Source organism: Gossypium arboreum, chromosome 1 (assembly GCF_025698485.1).
Source record: "Gossypium arboreum isolate Shixiya-1 chromosome 1, ASM2569848v2, whole genome shotgun sequence".
Classification (NCBI taxonomy): Eukaryota; Viridiplantae; Streptophyta; class Magnoliopsida; order Malvales; family Malvaceae; genus Gossypium; species Gossypium arboreum.
This window is the reverse complement of record NC_069070.1, coordinates 107,339,960-107,346,660: the sequence shown is the minus strand read 5'-3', so window position 1 is coordinate 107,346,660 and position 6,701 is coordinate 107,339,960. Positions and strand designations below refer to the sequence as shown.

Here is a 6,701-nt window from a genome sequence, read left to right as displayed (position 1 = left end):
TGTTGTGGTATGGCATACGAGGTTTATATTAGACAGGCACTGGTTTGTTTTTATTATATTCTACCTCACCTTGACCCTTGCTTACCACTGTTTCTTACCTCAGTTCTGGTTCAGGCTCAATGACTCCTTTAACATCTTGGATATTAATTGCTTTGAGCTATTCCCTTGGGTTGGGTTCAGTGTTACTTGGTAAGCTACCTTGTGGTTGTTCGGAGATTAGTTTGAAAAGCTGGCCTATCTGAGTTTTGAGCCCTTGGATCGACGCTTGTTGATTTTTAAGTGTTGTCTCAATGTTCTAAAAACGAGTTTCTGATACCAAAATAAACTTTGAGAGCATCTCTTCAAGGTTCAGCTTCTTTTCCTACTGGTAGGGTGGTTATTGGTAGCCTGGAGGATGTTGTGGCTTTTGATTTCCTTGACCGCCCCACGTGAAATTGGGGTGGTTCCTCCAACCTGCATTGTAAGTGTTACTAAATGGATTGTTTTGAGGTCGAGGATTATTACCCATGTAATTTAATTGCCTATTATCCATGCTGTAGCCATAAGTTTGGTATTCCGAATGGTTTCTTCCACCTCCACTTGCTTCGCACTGCATTACTAGGTGGACCTGTAAAGAACTAAGAAAACCATCAATCTTTTTATTTAAGAGTTCTACCTGATTAGAGAGCATGGTGACCGAATCGATGTTATAAACACCGGCTGTTTTCATTGGCTTTGTCCTCATGACTTGCCACTGATAGTTATTCAGTTACATCTCCTCAATAAACTCATAGGCATCTTCAGGTGTTTTATTATTGATGGTTCCGCCAGCAGCTGCGTAAACCATTTGCCTAGTCGAATGATTCAGACTATTATGGAATGTTTGAACTTAGAGCCAAAGTGGTAACCCATGGTGAGGGCACCTTCTCAATAAGTTCTTGTATCTCTCCCATGCATCGTAGAGTGTTTCTAAATCCATCTGCACAAAAGAAGAGGTATCATTACGTAATTTAGTTGTTTTAGCCAGTGGAAAATATTTTAATAGGAATTTTTCGGTTATTTCTTCCCAAGTCGTAATTAGCCCTCGTGGTAACGAGTTCAACCACTATTTAGCTTTGTTCCTTAATGAAAAAGGGAATAACCGAAGACGAATGGCATCATCAGAAACGCCATTGATTTTAAATGTATCGTAAAATTCCAGAAAGTTTGCTAAGTGAGCGTTGGGATTTTCATCCTGCAAACCATCAAACTGAACAAATTACTTTATCATTTGAATAGTGTTAGGTTTTAATTCAAAAGTATTTGCAGCTACAGCAGGTCTAACTATGCTAGATTCAGTTCCTGTTAAAGAACGTTTAGCATAATCATACATAGTGCGTGGAGCAGGATTTTGATTAACTGCAATTGCAGGAGGTATCTGATTGCCTTGGTTTTCAGCCATCTCTTCGGTTAGGGGTTGAGTATCGTCTTCTTGCTCGTTTGCTGTATATCTTAAGCTTCGCCTTATTTCTCTTTGATTTCTACGAATTGTACAATCAATTTCTTCGTCAAAAAGTAATGGTCCTGACGGGTTTATTCTAGTCATAAACCATAAAAAACTTGCCAAGAGAAGGAAAAAGTAAATTAATAATAATGATAATAAAATTAAATTAAATTGCAAGAAAAATAAATGGTTAAAGTAATAAAAATTGAGCGTTCCTAATATTTCAGTTCCCCGGCAGCAGCGCCAAAAACTTGATCGCATTATTTCGTAATAGGTTTTAAATATTTATAATTACTGGTTCTTGAACTAACTATTATCGCGATGTAGGCAAGTGTACCTATCGAACAGTAGTATAGTTTCTGCAAGACCAGATTATCAAACCCAAAGGAACTAAAAGTACTAGTAATAATTGCCTTTTTATTATCTAGCCTAAGGATAAAGAGGTTTTTGTTTTAACTAACTAATTATCTAAACTAAGAACGCACAGAGAAAAGAATTAAGGAATTGCTTTTGGGAAAAATCGATTGACTTAAGACAATACCTAAGGAAAAATCCACCTAGACTTTACTTGTTATTTTGGCTCTGAATCATACGATTTATTCATTCAACTTGTTTCATAGATATCCCTAAGTTATGTTATTATCCCTATTCAAGACTAATAACGTCTAATCCCTAGATTGAATAACCGAGTCTTTTCTTTAATTAACACTCTAGGGTTGCATTAACTCGATATATGGATCCCCTTATTAGGTTTCACCGTAATCCAACAAAATCTTGTCATCTTATTTCTAGGCGCGCAATCAACTCCGTTTAATTATGACAAATGTACTCTTAGACAGGGTCTATTCCTCCTCTGAATAAGAGCTTGTCTTGAATCAGTATCCTGGGATATCGAAACAAGAATTAAGAACACATAATTAAGAACAAGTTAAATATTTATCATGCGATTCAGAAAATAATAACAAGATTCGTCTTAGGTTTCATTCCCCTTAGGTATTTAGGGGTTTTAGTTCATAACCAAATAAGAAAACATCTCAGAATAATAAAGAATACAAAACATAAAGAAAACCCAAAACTCCTGAAGTGAAATTGAGGAGAGATCTTCAGTTTTGATGATGAATCCAGCTTCTGAGATGGATCAATCGGTTTCTTTGGAGTAATTCCTTACTCCTCCTTCTCCGTCTCCCTTTTCTTCCTCCTCTAGGGTGTATAGGCTTTGGAATGCCGATGAGCCCTCAAAATTAGCCTTTTTCGAATTGGACTCAACTTGGGCTCGGTAGAGACATGCCCGTGTACGATTAATTTAGGCACGGCCATGTGGTCTACCCGTGTGAGGAGGTCCAGGCCGTGTTGATTTTGTACTTTGGCTCATTTTCTCTGTTTTTGGCCCGTTTCTCGTTCCTTTCACTCTCCTATGCTCTCCTAAGTATAAAACATGAAATTAAAGCATTAGGAGCATCAGATTCACAAATTCTAATGGGAAATCATCCATAAAATGTGTTAGACATTGGGTAAAAATATGTATAAATTACGGTTTATCAAAGACAGTCATTACTAGTACTTTTAGTTCATTTAGGTTCGACAGTCCGGTCTTGCTAAAACTATACTACTGTTCGATAGGTACACTTGCCTACATCACGATAATAGTTAGTTCAAGAACGAATAATTATAAATATTTAAAACATATCACGAAACCTCACGATCAATGACCTAAGGAGGCACAGAAAGCAGATAGTAGAAAATACTCAAAGAGACACCGTCAGAGTCATCTCGGGAGCAAGATTTCCTCCAAGACTAAGGATCTCCTTTCAATTTCTTCCAAAGTTTTTGGGTTTTCTTTATGTTTTGTGGTTTTTCTATTTTTGAGATGTTTTCTCCCATTAATATGAACTAAACTCCCTAAACACCTAGGGAGGATGAAACCTACAATGGATCTTATTATTTAATTATTTGAATTACGCGATAAATACTTGTTCTTGTTCTTAATTTTATACTCTTAATTATTGCTTTAATATTTTCAGGATATTAATCCAAGTTTGATGTGCTTATTCAGTGGAGCAAAAGTCCATGTTTAAGAGAAGATCTAGCATAATTAAGTGGAGTTGCATGCAATCCTAAAAATAGGACGACATAAATCTGCCGGATTAGAGTCAAATCTAATAGGGAATCTATAAATCGAGTAATGCGACAATAAGGGTTTTAATTAGAAAGAGATTTCAATTAATCAACCTAGAGTCAGTTGTTCTTGGTCTCGAAAGAGATATTAACATAATTTAGGGATTTCTATTAATCAAGACAAGTGAATAAATCGTTTGATTCAGAGTCAGAATAATAAGTTAAGTCTAGGTGGATTCTTCTTTGGGTATTTTCTTTATCATTGGTTGATTCAATTATTTTCTTCACTCTATGTCGCGTTCAGTAGTTAATTAGTTAGTTAATTTTAGATTAAAACAAAATCCCTTTTATTCTAGGCTAAATAATAGAAAGATAATTAATACTAGTACTTTAAGTCCTTCTGGATACGATATTCTGGACTCACTATAGCTATACTACCATTCGATAGGTGCGCTTGCCTTTGTCATGATCGCAGTCTAGTTTAGTGAACCATAAAACGATCATCAAGTTTTTGGCGCCGTTGCCAAGGACTATGATATTAGGAACGCTTGATTTTTATTAATTTAGCTATTTTTATTTTATTGCATTTAATTTTTGTTTTAGTTTTATTTTTAATTACTAATTTTTTTTCTAGTAGGTTCTTATAGTTTATGACTAGAAGGAACCCGTCAGGACCTCTACCTTTTGACAGCAAAATTGAAAGCACAGCTTGCAGAAATCATAGAGAAATAAGGTGGAGTCTACAGTATATAGAGGAAGAGCACGAGGATGATACCAATACTACTGAGGAGATGGCTGAAAATCAGAATAATCCGCTACCTCTTGTGGTTTCCACAAATCCAATAAATTAGAATCTTGCTTCTCGTACTATGTATGACTATGCTAAGCCTAATTTAGCAGGGGTTGAATCGAGTATTGTGAGACCTATTAGCCGCAAATAACTTTGAACTGAAGCTGAACACCATTCAGATGATCCAACAGTTTATTCAGTTCGATGGTTTGCAAGATGAGGATCCAAATACTAATTTGGCTAACTTTTTAGAGTACTATGATACTTTCAAAATTAATGGCGTTTCTAATGATGTCATTCGCCTTCTGTTATTTCCCTTTTCATTGAGGAATAAAGCTAAATAGTGGTTGAACTCTCTACCACGAGGGTCCATCACTACATGGGAGCAAATGACTGAAAAGTTCCTATTGAAATATTTTCCACCAGCCAAGAAGGTAAAGTTAAGGAATGATATCTCTTCTTTTGTACAGATGGACTTAGAAACACTTTATGATGCGTGGGAGAGGTATAAGGACTTATTGAGAAGTCTTTATCTGGATATACCTAGAGAAACCATCCATAAAGGAGAACGGTGAATAACCTATCGTGTTGTCCACTAGGGTATCGATGTGAGGCAACGAAAAATTATCTTTTGGGCTAGCCTTGTTTAAATCCCTATAGTCTACACACATTCGTACTTTTCTATCTTTCTTAGGGACGGGGACTATATTGGCTATTCATTTCGAATATTTTACCACTTAGAGGAACCCAACGTCAAACTCTTTCTTGACTTCTTCATTTATTTTCAATAGCATATCAAGCCTCATCCTTCGAAGTTTCTACTGAATCGGCTTGCATTCATTCTTTTTGGAAAGCTCAGTATCAATACTTAGACCAAGTATGTCTTGATAAGACTATACAAAGATATCTTTTAATTCTCGGAGTAACTCAATGAGATCTAGCCTTGTTTTCGCTGTCATGCAAGTTCTGATTTTCACTTCTTTCTTCTATTGTTCATCTCCTAAGCTCACAATTTCAAATGACTCTTTTTGAAGTAGGATCCATTTCTTATCTTGCTCTACCATTCTTAATAAATCAGGACATACATTACAATTTTGAACATCTTTAAAGTCTTGAGGTTCCTCAAGACATATATCCAGCTCAAAAGGAGACTCTGAGTAAGCAGCAGTGTCTCTCGTATCATTGACATCCAGAGACCAATTATAAGAATAAAAGAAAACCTAGAGAACAAATAAATTTTAAAATGATTAACTGTGTGGTATGAGTATGAATGAAAAAGAAAGTAGAATATTTGCCAATAGGACACAAAGATACATTGTTTTCATTGAAATAAAAAAAATGGACATGCGCCTTTTCACAAAAGGATCCCTATTGCTCCCAGGCTTAGAGTACTAGGTATGTTCTAAACATTACTCTGAAATAGTCCTAAATACTACAGGGATCTCCATTACAATCCAGTTGTTCAGAATTCTTTTGGAGGTGTAGGGACATATTCTTGATAGGTTCTCTTCTTCAGTTCCCTCTTCAAATATGGCATTGATGCTTAAATTTCCCAATATTCCTCCCTCAGTCTTGATTAACAGGTTTTATTTTTCCTTTATTTTTTGTTCAGGGTAGATGATTTCTCCTGAAATGAATGTTTCAGATATATGGGGAAAGATTATCAGTTCTCACTTGATCTCTTCCCCACTTAGTTGTGCTTTCCTTCTCTCTTGCTTCTTTTCTTGTTCCTTCCTCTTCTATCTTGCATCTGGAATGTACCTTAAGCCAAAGCAATCTTGTTTGTCCATCAGCATTGGTGCATTAAACCTTCATTGGAGATACTTCCCGAGTCCTCTTACGGGCAAGGCTCATTTCTCGACCATCAATTACAGGTTCATCCTTGTGGTTTTGGATACTATTGGCACTGGGATCTTACTTCCTTCAGTAATGAAATTTGTATTGATGAATTCCAATGATCAAAATGTACATTCTATTGTGTAACACCCCGTACCCGAGTCCGTTACCGGAATCGAACACAAGGTGCACACAGACTTAACTTAATTGTTTTCACAGTCCACAAAAAAAAAATTTTCAGACTAGCTGGTTACTTCATCACTGTCGCCTTAAAAATCATATCTTGAGTTTTAAAGCTCGAAAATAAGTTTCGTAATTTTTCCCTGAAACTAGACTCATAAGTCCATCAACATATTGTTTTCTAGAATTTTTGGTTGGGCCAATTAGTACAGTTTATTAGTTAAAGTCTCCCCTAATCCAGGGTTTGACTACTCTGACCTTCACGCATTACAAATTGGATATCTCCCTGTACAGGGCTTAAATACTGATTCCGTTTCT

General features: G+C 36.0%; 1 non-coding gene across 1 annotated transcript; it reads left to right on the top strand.

Moving 5' to 3' along the window:
* Positions 1-884: 884 nt before the first annotated feature.
* Positions 885-991, top strand: LOC128281373 (small nucleolar RNA R71). The gene has a single exon (XR_008271580.1). It is a non-coding gene; the product is annotated as a small nucleolar RNA R71 (small nucleolar RNA).
* The last annotated feature ends 5,710 nt before the right edge of the window (positions 992-6,701 follow it).